Source organism: Mandrillus leucophaeus, unplaced genomic scaffold (assembly GCF_000951045.1).
Source record: "Mandrillus leucophaeus isolate KB7577 unplaced genomic scaffold, Mleu.le_1.0 Scaffold171, whole genome shotgun sequence".
NCBI classification, from domain to species: domain Eukaryota; kingdom Metazoa; phylum Chordata; class Mammalia; order Primates; family Cercopithecidae; genus Mandrillus; species Mandrillus leucophaeus.
Genome location: NW_012101710.1, coordinates 1,975,652 through 1,988,741, shown reverse-complemented (window position 1 = coordinate 1,988,741; position 13,090 = coordinate 1,975,652). Strand labels below are relative to the sequence as shown.

The window sequence follows — 13,090 nt, the reverse complement described above, 5'->3', positions numbered from 1 at the left end:
AAAACAAAAATGAAGACCCCAGAATAGAGTGCCTGGAACAGAGTTGTCCTCAGTAAATGTTGGCTATGATGATTAATCATAGTCTTTATTGTTATTGAAATTATCACTGCGACCGGGCGTGGTGGCTCACACCTGTAATCCCAGGACTTTGGGAGGCCAAGGCAGAAGGATCACTTGAGCCCAGGAGTTTGAGACCAGCCTGGGCAAGATAGGGAGACCCCATCTCTACAGAAAAAACAAAGAAAGAAAAAATTAAAAAGAAAAGAAATACTGGCCAGGTGCAGTGGCTCATGCCTGTAATCCCAGCACTTTGAGAGGCCGAGGCAGGCAGATCACCTAAGGTCAGGAGTTCGAGACCAGCCTGGTCAACATGGTGAAACCCTGTCTCTACTAAAAATACAAAAATTAGCCGGGCATGGTGGCAGGCGCCTGTATTTCCAGCTACTTGGGAGGCTGAGGCAGGAGAATGGTGTGAACCTGGGAGCTGGAGGTTGCAGTGAGCCGAGATTGCGCCATTGTACTCCAGCCTGGGTGACACAACGAGACTCCATCTCAAAAAAAAAAGAAAAGAAAAAAGAAAGAAAAAAAAGAAAGAAAAAAGAAATGCTGTGCCGTCACTTCAGACCTGGTGATAATCTCTTTTCTTCTCCACCCACCCACCCACCCAGTTGTATTTCCCATGGAGCCCAGTAGAGGGCAGAGGGTAGCATCTTAAGCACGTCCCAGGTGGGTAGGAGGATGACAGGGGATTAAGGAGCTTCTCTTATTTTTTGTCTTGCGTTCTCAAAACACTTGCTTTCTCTCCTGGAGGGTGTCATCTCTTACCCACGCTGTGGAGTACATGCCTCACTTTACCCTGTAAGTAGCCCAGCTCGAAAAGCCGCCATTTCTTTCCCATGAGCAAGGGGCCTCCCCTTTCGGGGCTTTTCCTTTAGATTGGGCAGGTCTGGAGATTCCTTCCCTTCTTCCCTCCTTGGGAGGGGGTGCTGTTTAGCTCGGGTTCGTGAACCCCAGTGATATGGTTTGACTGTGTCCCCACCCAAATCTCATCTTGAATTCCCACGTGTTATAGGAGAGTGCCGGGGGAGGTAATTGAATTATGGGGGCAGCTCTTTCCCATGCTGTTCTCGTGATAGTGAATAAGTCTCACAAGATCTGATAGGCTTTTTTTTTTTTTTTTTTTAGACAGAGTTTCACTCTTGTCACCCAGGCTGGAGTGCAATGGCACCATCTCAGCTCACTGCAACCTCTGCCTCCCAGGTTCAAGTGATTCTCCTGCCTCAGCCTCCCAAAGTAGCTGGGATTATAGGCACCCACCACCATGCTCAACTAATTTTTTTGTATTTTCAGTAGAGACCGGGTTTCACCATGTTGGCCAGGCGGGTCTGGAACTCCTGACCTCAGGTGATCCACCCGCCTCGGCCTCCCAAAGGGCTGGGATTACAGGCATGAGCCACCACGCCGGCCAAGATCTGATAGTTTTATAAGGGGGAGTTTGCCTGCAGAAGCTCTCTTTGCCTGCCGCCATCCATGTAAGATGTGACTTGCTCCTCCTTGCCTTCCACCGTGATTGTGCCTCCCAAGCTGTGTGGAACTGTGGGTCCATTAAACGCCTTTCCTGTATAAATTACCCAGTCTCAGGCATGTCTTTATTAGCAGTGTGACAATGGACCAGCACACCCAGAGAAGCTCTTCTCAAGTCATGAGAAGCACACAGATCACGTGAAAGTCCCAAGGGCATACGTGGATTCTGACTCAGGAGGTGCAGGTTTTGAACCAAGTTCCAGGGAATGCTTGCCAGTACATGGACAACCACCCCTCCAGCTGCAAGTCTAAGACCTTCAGAGTATCATTGGCCAAGACCCCACAGAACCTTGTGTGTGGTGAAGACACAAGAGTGGGCTCTGACCCCAGACACTACCCACTGGGCCCGACAGGGAACGTGGCAGGCTTGTCACAGCTCCCAGTCAGCGGAGAAACCCCTCTGGCTACGAGAGCCATATGCTCTGGTTTTATGGTGAGAGAGGAGCCGGTAACCACAGAGGATGGAGTGGACTGGCTCAGAAGCATGCAGGACCAATTAGGAGCACTCCTCAGATTCTCTGCAATGCAAACTGCCTAGGGCATCAATAAGGCCCCAGGGAGTGCTCCGGGCGAGAGAAGGTTCAGGACACACCTCACAAAGTCCTGTCTGCTTTCTGTTCTTTGAAATGTTCCCTTCTAACAAGGAAACAGAAGTGACTTTTGCCTTCTCTCTGCTCAGTCCAAGTATAACCAGAACTTTTTCTTTCTTTCTTTCTTTTTTGAGATAGGGTCTTGCTCTGTCACCCAGGCTGGAGTACAGTGGCGTAATCACAGCTCACTGCAGCCTCTACCTCCCAGGTTCAAGTGATTCTCCTGCCTCAGCCTCCCAAGTAGCTGGGACTACAGATGTGTGCCACCACACCTGGCTAACTTTTGCATTTTATTTATGTATTTATTTTTGGTAGAGATAGGGGTCTCACTATCTTGCCCAGGCTGGTCTTGAACTCCTGGGCTCAAGTGATTCTCCTGCCTTGGCCTCCCAAAGTGCTGGGATCACAGGTGTGAACCACCATGCTCGGCCTAACCAGGACTTCCTTGGATTCACATATGCCTGGCTCCTGGGAGGAATGAAGTGAATTCTTACCTGCTGGGGAATAGAGGAGGGGCACAGAGCCTGTGTTTTTACACCAACGACTGTGTGGAGCCCTACAGACCTGCCTTTCCGTGCCCAACCTCCTTCTTTGACCAAGACAAAACTGCAGGTTCACTGTGGCAGGTGATTACAATGGACAGAGGGTTTGTTCCCGTACTCCATCTACCAGTGGTGACACTTCCTTCCCCCCTCAGCTCACCTGCTCCCCCAGCTCTTTGAAGAAATCTCAGTAATTCACTGAGATCAGAGTCTATCACCCAAGCATCTGAAATTGTAGCACACCAGGGAGCCTGCCAAGAAGGCCTACAATCAGATAACACATTCCAGCCGGGAGACCAGAGACCGTTCCAGAGGAAGGGTTAAGCTCCCCAGGTAGTTAGTGGAAATCAAAGAACTGCATGCTCTCATTATCTCATAACAAACATATCAGGTTAATAGCTGTCGCTGCTGCTCTAAACCACGTGTGTTGTGTTTTGTGAGTGCTGACATGGGGCGTTCTTTCTCCCACCATATCTACAACTTGACAGTATCGTCGTGGTTCGGTGCTGGAGTCTCCTAAAGTGTTTTGCATACTGTCTCCTACATGTTGCCTAGAAGGATTTTGAATAATTGCTGTGTTTAATGGGAACTCCTTCCTCTCTCTAATCCCCTCCTGTAGAAAAGCTGGCCAGTGTGCCCGGGGGCCATTTATTTAGAGTAGGAATGAAAGTGGAGCGTGGAGCATCCCAAACACTGTCCGCTTGTCCTGAGCTGGCTGGGAGTGACAGTGGATGTCCGGCTGTCCCGGACCACCCCTTCCCATGGCTCCTCCAGCTTCCTCTCTCCTGCTTGCACCCTGGAGCTTCCTTCCAAGCAGGATGGGGGTGGGGGTGACAGAGATGGCCCTGGAAGGCAGGGACTGACTGTGGGGGACCCACAAGTCTTGTCAGGCCCCTCCCTTCCCGTCAACCCCTGAGTGATGCCGGGGCCCCTGGGCAGGTGCTTCCAGGGCTTAGGACACAAGGATATGAGTCCTGTGTGAATTTTGTGAATTCTGTGTGAATTTTGGCTGTCCATCTCAGGACCACTTTGTCCTATCCAGGGACAAAGTGGTTGTGAGGACAGGTGTGAGCAAGGCAGTCGGTAGACCTGGAGGCGGGGGGTAGGCAGCCCCCTTGACAGGACCCGATGAAATTCTTGCATGTGGAGATTTTATTTGCACAGGCCCTGAAATCCCACAAAACAGCGGTGACAAAGATGGTAGCACCTCTGTCCATGAGAGAAGCCTGAAGCTTCAGGCTCCTGGGTGTCCATCACGTCTGGCCAGCGCCTGTCATGCTTGGTCTGGGTGGCTCTGGGCCTGCCTGATGTCCTCCTGCTGACTGGTCTTGGCCGGCTCCAGGACTGGGACCCTCCTGGGGGTGGCAGAAGCCCCTGAGCTTGAGGCCTAGAGGGCACACCTCTGACAGCAAGGCATCAGGAGCCTGTGCTGAGGTTGGACTGGGCGGGAAATGCAGCTCCCATTTTTACCAGCTGTGTGACCTTGAACTACCTTCTAAACCTCTCCTTGCTCTTGTTATGGGTGGAATTGCTCTGCCCAATAAGGTAAGCTGGAGTCTTAACCCTAAGACCTTCCTTGGAGACAGGGTCTTTATAGAGGTAATTCAGATGAGGTCATTTGGCCAGGCGTGGTGCCTCATGCCTGGAATCCCAGCACTTTGGGAGGCTGAGGAGGGAGCCTCGATTGACCCCAGGCGTTTGAGATCAGCCTTAGCAACACAGTGAGACCTCATCTCTACACAATTTTTAAAAAAATTACCTGGGCATGGTGGCATGCATGGCATGTACCTACAGTTCCACCTACTTGGGAGGCTGAGGCAGGAGGTTTGCTTGAACCCAGGGCTTGGGGCTGTAGTGAGCTATGATCGTGCCACTGCACTCCAGCCTGGCTCACAGAGTGACATCCTGTCTTAGAACAAGAACCACAAAAAGATGAGGTCATTAGGATGGATGGACATTAACCCAACATAACTGTAGTCTTACAAAAAGGAGAAATTTGGACAGAGACGGCAGGCTTAGGGGAGAGGGCGTGGAGACACAGGAAGAGTATCACATGGAGATCGGAGTGATGAGGGTGCAAACTAAGGAAGGTCTGCGGCTCCCAGCAGCTGGAACAAGCAAGGGACAGTCCTTCCCTGCAGGCTTCAGAGGGAGCATGGCACTTGACTTTGGACTTCTGGCCTGCAGAACCATGAGAAAATAAGCGTCTGGTTTTTTGGATTTTTTTTTTTTTTTTTGAGACAGTCTTTGCTCTGTCGCCCAGGCTGTAGTGCAGTGGCACCATCTCTGCTCGCTGCAAGCTCTGCCTCCCGGGTTTACGCCATTCTCCTGCCTCAGCCTCACGAGTAGCTGGGACTACAGGCGCCGCCACCTCGCCCGGCTAGTTTTTTGTATTTTTTAGTAGAGACAGGGTTTCACCCTGTTGTCCAGGCTGGTCTCAAAATCCTGACCTCAAGTGATCCACCTGCCTTGGCCTCCCAAAGTGCTGGGATTACGGGCGTGAGCTGCCGCACCTGGCCAGTGTCTGTTGTTCTAAGCCACCAAGTGTATGGTACGTGGTGATGGGATCCCTAGGAAATGAATACAGCCACAGGTGGGTCGTGCTAAGGAGACGATAATACAAACCCCAGGGTGGTTGTGGGATGACGTGAGATCACAGGATGCACTTAGCATGCTGCTGGGCACTAGAGACAGGCTCTGGAACTGACAGCGTCTATTCCCCAGGGACCGGGGGCCCTTTTCGCAACCTGCTGAATATTAGCTTGACCTTGGAGCTGCACTACTTCCATTTTATTTCATGATATTTTATTTTGCTGACTGGGAGTGAGAGAAGGGCAGGGAACTCAGAGACCCTGCATGTAAATGTATGTAAAATTTGAAATGCAATTTAGAATGTGGAGCCGAGAGCCCTGAAACTCGAAAAGCATTCCGCCCCACACCCATCCCTGTCCCCACTCACAGGGGTTGCCATTCTGGGTAGGAATCTGGCTGTGCCTGCCAGCCAAAGCTCATGAGAGAGGCACGGAACAGGACCAGGTAGGTAGCTCTGATCACAGGCGGCAAAGCGGTTACAGATTCCTTTGCAAATAAGCCACCCCATCGTCTTTTGCTATCTCCTTTTTGGTGCCTCTTCCCTCCCCCACTTCATCCACTTCCCCTTCCTAACAGATCCAACTTGCAAAGATTCCTGGCTTCTATGCACCTCTTGCAGCATACTAATTAAATGTTTGAAATGCTTCTTATCCATGGTTAAGTGAAGATAAAATTTTAATGATTTAATTAGCAAGCTCTAGGAAAAAAAATCATAATGAAGAAAGGCATTTGCAACTGTCCTGGGTTTTAAGCGTTTCTGTGTAATGCTGCAATGGAGTTGGACGAGGCTGGGCCTGCAGTGTGCTTTGCCACACTGTCTGGAAGCAGAGACACCCCCAACTTGCTCCCCAGAGAGAAAGGGTGTCTCTAGCCAGGCTGGCTCTCATCTTTTGAAGGGAAAATGGCACCCTGGAAACGAGGGACCCATTAACTCAGAAATGAAGTGGAAGTGCTTGAAAAAGGATGCTGTTTTCCAAAGTAGACTCTCGAAGTCGGTCCATTTTTCACACGTCCTCATGACTTTTCTTCGTTTTCCTTTTAGTGTGTGGCTCTCTTCTTTTCAGCACGGGTAACTGATTTACTTCCAGCCACGTGAATGTTCAGAGTTCACTATGAGAAAACTCTCATGGCTTCAGGGAGGATGGGATTTAAATGGAAAAATTAATTGCCTTGTTTGAAGACTTTTGGTGTTTGGAGCCTCGGGAGGCTCTCACCATTCAAAGTATTTTTGTTGTTGTTGTTGTTATTGTTTGTTTTTGTTTTGTTTTGTTTTTTAATACAAAGTGGTTGACATTGAGAGACCTTATGTAGACCGATCCTTCTCCAAGAGGCACTAGCTTTCCCTGAGTGCCCCGACTTCCACCATTGGGATCCTCTATGCACCCTGTTCTGTTCACTGCCAACTGGCCTCCTGTGCAGATCCACAAGTTCCCCAAATGGCCTTGGAAGACACAGGGTGTGCCATGTTGGTTCAGCAGAAAGTATCATGTCCCGAGAAGCCAGTGGATGGCGCCACCCTGATCAAGCTCTGGCACAGGGAACTGCAATATGTGTGCCAAGTTGCTTGGAGAACTGGCTCTGGAAGCAGAGCCCCTGGTGCCCAGACTAGATTCGGGACCAGAAACACGTGCTCCTCGTCCTCCAGGGCGCAGATGACGCCTGTAGGCACCGGGGCTCCTGCTCCACCTGCCCTGTGCTGAGGCCCCACGCCCACGTGCCACGCACCACGAAGGCAGCAACAAGTATTTACCCCATTTCCCCTGCATGTGGGACAGGACTTTCTAAACAGGTTGCTAATAAGTAGTTGAATAAAGGTGCAGCAGTTGCCGTCAGTGCTCGCCCCTCAAGCCCCCTCTGTCCTGACCATTTGTACTCACCACGACTTTCCTTTGCTATGTTCTGACTCTTTGATGCCTCGGGTCTTTCTGACCCTGGAGGGACTGTGCCTCCCTCCCAGGGCTAGCCGATCCCTAGAGATAGTAAATGACTCACCTGTGAGTATAGCTTTCATCTGCAAACCCACCAACCCATCTCCGACCACCTCCTCTGTGGGGCTCTCATGCTCTGGCCACCCATCCAACCTGCCCTGACCACTCCAGGGCCAGGTACTGGATAACAAGGGGCAGCTCCTGGGCCCCGGAGCCCACTGAAATGATCCAAACAGCCAACCTGAAGCCTGCTCGCCCTGCCTCACCTGTGCCTTCCCTTGGAAACCACCACAAAGGCTCTCACACACTTTCTCCCACCCCCTCTGTCTCTCGACTGACCCTGGGCCTGCTTTTTGCGGCCCCGTGTGACATGTCCTGGAATCTGTGAGTATAAAAAGCCTTTTTTCATGACCATCATTTCTGTGTCTATGTGTCTTACCATACCTGAATTAAGACAAATCCCAAGAAACCTTAAAACACCGGCCAGGCACGGTGGCTCACGCCCGAAGTCCCAGTGTTTTGAGAGGCCAAAGTGGGGCGGACTGCTTGAGGCCAGGAGTTCAAGACCAGCCTAGGCAACATAGTGAGACCCCGTCTCTATAAAACATTAGAAAATTAGCTGGGCATGGTAGCACGCTCCTGTTCTAGGTACTCAGGAGGCTGAGGTGGGAGGATTACCTGAGCCCAGGAGGTGGAAGCTGCAGTGAGCCGAGATGGCACACCACTGCATTCCAGCCTGGATGACAGAGTAAGACCTTTTCTCAAAACAAAACAACAAAAAAAACCCACTATCGTAGTGCACTGCCCTGACTTCTAGCTGCCTGGGGGCCCTCTCTGGCCCGTAGGGTCCAAAAGAACCTGAGACTGGATGGCCTTCTTCATTCAGTAACACTCAGCCAATGACTGATTATATATATATATATAAAATATAGGTATGTGCAATATAACTGATATATGTATAACATATATCAAAATACAGTATAAGACCAGGCATGCTATAATCCCAGCACTTTGGGAGGCCAAGGTGGGTGAATTACCTGAGGTAAGGAGTTCAAGACCAGCCTGGCCAACATGGTGAAACCCTGTCTCTACTAAAAATACAAAAATAAGCCAGGCACGGTAGCAGGCGCCTGTAATCCCAGCTACTCGGGAGGCTGAGGCAGAAGAATCTCTTGAACGCAGGAGGTGGAGGTGGCAGTGAGCCGAGATAGCGCCACTGCGCTCCAGCCTGGGAGACAGAGCAAGACTCTGTCTCGCAATAAAACAAAACAAAACAAAAAACAATATAAATATAACTATACATATCCACACACCACACACCACACTGGAGTTGGAGCCATTCTGAGGACATGGTCTACACTGAGTCACTAATTCTGAACCCAGCAGGATGAAGCCTAGGTGCCTTGGCGGTGGTTGGCTCAGTAACACACTCTCTATTACAGGCTCCTCCCCTCCCGCCTCACTTATCTACTCCCCTATCTATGCTTTCCTGGGCCACCTCCCAAATAAACTACCTGCATTGGCATCAGCATCTCAGGATCCGCTCCTGGGAAATTTCAAACTCAGAATGAATGAATGAGAATACATCATTCCCAGATACGTATCCCCTCATCCCCCATGGAAGGAAGTGTGCCACCTGCCAGCCTGGTCCGAGCAGCCCAGAGGCTCTCCAGCTTCCTCTTGTAGTATGTATTTTGGTTCCCAAATCTGAAATTCTGTCAATCAGATTCTCTATTTCTTTGGAAGTCAAACAAAGAAACAAGGACTTGATTTGACACCTGGTGGTGAGACCAAAGGCATGGAGAGAGGCTGAGTCATGGCCGTGGTGGTGCTGTTACCAGTACCCCTTCTCAGATCAGACTGTGTGAAGCCCGGCCCCAAGAGCTGTGCTGGGTGTGCTTAAGAGCTACAGATATCCAACCCTGCGATCCACCTGCTCCTTTCGACTCTCAGCCCAGGAGGCTGATCTTCATGGACAGTATCAATGGCCTACCCTGGTTCTGGCTTCCCACTTGGTTCACCCAATGAGGATGCCCAGAAGCAATTCAGAGGGACAGAGGAGCAAGGCCAGGGTGTTGATGCCCAGCTCTTTCCTCGTGGGGTCGCCTTGGGCCTACCAACCACGGGCCCCGCCAACCATGGGCCCCACCAACCACGGCTCCACCAACCACGGGCCCACCAATCACAGGGCCTGCCAACCCTAAATCAAAAATATTGTAAAACAGAAAATACAACAATAAAATAATACAAATTGCTAAAATAATGCAGTATAACAACTATTTACGAAGCACTCACATTGTATCTGGTACTATAAGTAACCTAGAGGTGATTTAACGTATACAGGAAGATGTGTGTGGGTTACATGTAAATAATATGCCCTTCTATATCAGGGATTTGAGCATCTGCAGATTTTGGTACCCGTGGGGGATGCTGAAACCAATCTGCCGTGGGTACGGAGAAAGGACTCTGATCTCTTTCTTCAGCCCTTTGTGGCTATCTTAACCCAAGTTTACCATCTTTCCTGATGGATCCTGGTGGAGACATCCCTTTTGCTTGGGCAAGCCTGTGTGGGTCTCTGTTTCTTGCAATCAAAGGCATGGCTTTGGGGCTCAAGAGATGAGTGTCATGCCTAGAGAGCCCACATTCCAAGACAGCGTGAGAACGGGGGATCCTCTCCAGGGTGTCTTGGCTCTTTTTTGTCTGCTTTAACTCCCCAAAGAACCCCATTCCTTTTTTTCCAGAGAGGAGGACTCAAGGATGAGACATTTCTGCCAAAAAGCCTTTTTCTGTCATTAATATGTTAACAAATGCTGTCAAGTAACAGTCGCGGTCGACAGAATTTGCTGCTGGCAGAGGCTGCGCGCTGCCAGACAAGGCTGTGTCTATTCCACACAAGCCCGGCTCCCTCCACCAGGAGATCTTGGCATCGGAGGTCACCAGGGCCCACAGGGGGACCTACCTACCCTGTCAACAGTGACAATGTCTTGTGTATGAATAATGCCTTCATGGAGCATTTCTAAATCCCTTTTATCAAAGGTGGCAGTGGAGATTCCAGGAGTAGGGCAGTGGGAGGGAGGCACCTGCCCATGCCCGGAGGCAGGGAGAAGTGGGGACAGGAGGGACGAAGAGTGGATATGAACACCAAGCACAGGGGAGAGGGGATGAGGGCAGGACAAGCCAGAACCAGATGCAAGAGGTGACATGGACTGAAGAAAGATTCAAAGGAGATGAAATAGGTGGCCTGAAAAATCAATGGTGGTGCTCAAGGGTCTTAGGAATCAATACTAGAATCACATGTAGAGAAACAATGGGTGGGGGTGTTGTGGGAGGTGCAGACGAGCCAGACATGTGCACCAGGGAAGACTGAACCATCCACAGGAATGGGGTGTATTGGTTAGCTACCACTATAAAACTGCTGCGTAACAAATGACCCCAAAACTCAGTGGCTTAAAACAGTAGTTATTTAGGCTGGGTGTGGTGGCTCTTACCTGCAATCCCAGCACTTTGGGAGGCCAAGGGGGGCGGATCACAAGGTCAGGAGATCAAGACCATCCTGGCTAACACAGTGAAACCCCATCTCTACTAAAAACACAAAAAATTAGCCTGGTGTGGTGGTGGGCACCTGTAGTCCCAGCTCCTCTGGATGGAGGCTGAGGCAGGAGAATGGTGTGAACCCAGGAGGCGGAGCTTGCAGTGAGCTGAGATTGCACCACTGCACTCCAGCCTGGGTGACAGAGCAAGACTCCGTCTCAAAAACAAACAAACAAACAAACAGAAAACAGTAGTTATTTATTCTCATTGGTCAGAGGGCCAGCAGAGGCTTGGATGCTTGGATGTGCTAGACTGGGCTTGGCCAGAGAGGCTCTGATCCATGCATCTCTTGTCTTCCTCCTGAGACAGTGGGCTGGCCAGGCATGCTTTGCTCATGATGACGGCAGAAAGATCAGAGAACAAGAGCAAAGGCGTGGGTGCTCTTAAAGCCTAGGTGCACCATCACACCCACCTCATTCCAATGGGGAAAGTGAGTCCCATGGGTAAACGCAAAGCCAGGATATGGAGAAACAGATTCCATCCCTTTCATGAAAGAACTGCAAAGTCAACAGCAAAGGGCATGGATACAGGCAGGGCAGAGATGTAATATGTAATGATGGGCAAAGGGGAGAGAGGCAGGCATGAAGATGGCAGCTGGGGGTTCATTTGCAAGCATGAATTTGCCTGGTTAGCTCTGGTTCTCTGCTCCCTTCTTTCTGGCTCTTTCTTTTTCTGGTCACTGGGCTATAAATTCACAGAGCAGTACTTGATGACATCCTCCTTATGGCCAGTCTTGGCACCCCAATGGGCAGCTGTTCAGGCAGTCCACAGGTATTTACTGTGGACCTTCTGGGTGCTAGGTTCTGTGGAACAGGAGGACAATTCCTCATTCCTTTATTGGTTCAATTATTTAGTATTCTGTAAGTGTGTGAATGACCAAAGGAAGGAAAGATGGGGTCATAAGTTTTAAATTATTTTAAAAACTCTCAGGGCTGGGCACGGTGACTCATGCCTATAATCCCAGCACTTTGGAAGGCCAAGATAGGTGGATCACTTGAGTTCAGGAGTTGGTGACCAGCCTGGCCAACCATGGTGAAACCCCATCTCCACTAAAACTACAAAAATTAGCCAGGCGTGGTGGTGCTTGCCTATAATCCCAGGTACTTGGGAGGCTGGGCAGGAGAATAGCTTGAACCTTGGAGACAGAGGTTGCAGTGGGCGGAGATCGCGTCACTGCACTTCAGCTTCGGTGAAAGAACGAGACTCTGTCTCAAAAACAAAACAAAACAAAACAACCCCCAAACTCTCAGTATCTGAAAATGCCTCTAATTTATTTACTTGCTTATCTCTTTTTTTTTTTTTTTCCCATAACCTGTGACATAGAAGGCAAGGGCCTCTAAATTCTAAAAACAAAAACAAATACAACCCAAAACCTTGGTGTTTGTGGAAATTGGGAGGTGTGGGAAATCAATCTAATTTCAAATTTAAACCTTCAGACTTTTCCAGGGGAGGTTAATATGGCTTCCTCAATTTGCCGATTACTCTGAGACTTTCCACCTAAAATATCCTGTCCCCCTACTGTGCATACTCCCAGAAAACACAGTTCCGGTTTTCGTGCTCTCTCTACAATGTCTCTCTGACTTGCATTTGTATTCTGAGACCCAGAATAGCTCAAGTCAGATAAGGCTCAAACCACGGACTTCACAAGCCCAGAGCCAGGAGGTCACAGTGTAAAACGCTCTCTGCCCAGGTCCACGCTGGGTGCAACACATTTGCACCAGAATCCGGATGCAGCCCCCCAAATGCAACCCAAGTAACTCCCCATTCCCCACAGGGCTCTGTTTGAGTCACGTTGTCAGAAACCATCCATTACATGACAGTGAAAAATAATGCCAACGTTGGATTTTTTTCTCTTAAAATATTAAAGGAGATAAAATTGCAACCAATAACAGGCCTTTAAAAAAGAATCAATAACAAAAACCTTTATTTTTGCTTCCCCGTGTGAAAAGAAGTCTCCTGTTTTCCTACCTGTCAGCTCACCTTCCTTTCCCAGGCTTGCCTGGGCTCTCAGCCATCAATATAGTTCTTCCCCCCATCAGCAATGGTGGCTGCCTTCCCCACCCTCCCACTGGCCTGCTGGGTGGCTCTAGGAAGGCTGGAGGACTCACTCAGATGCTCCCTGCCCCCTCTCCTCCCTCATCCCCGGGAGTCCCCCCGGGAAGGATTGTTCTTCCCTCACTCTGACTCACACCACCCTCCCCACCTCACCCCCTTTAAATCCTCCAGGGAAACTTCTGGCTAATAAAATTCCTCACCTTGGCAC

General features: G+C 50.0%; 1 long non-coding RNA gene across 1 annotated transcript in view; it reads right to left on the bottom strand.

Moving 5' to 3' along the window:
- LOC105537339 overlaps positions 1 to 12,856 on the bottom strand; it is a 32,420-nt gene extending 19,564 nt beyond the window's left edge. Inside the window, exons 1-2 of the long non-coding RNA XR_001005698.1 lie at positions 12,796 to 12,856; positions 4,521 to 4,621 (exon numbers count right to left, since the gene is read on the bottom strand). This is a non-coding gene — a long non-coding RNA (uncharacterized LOC105537339). The remainder of the gene's footprint in view (positions 1 to 4,520; positions 4,622 to 12,795) is intronic.
- Between the last annotated feature and the right edge of the window lie 234 nt (positions 12,857 to 13,090).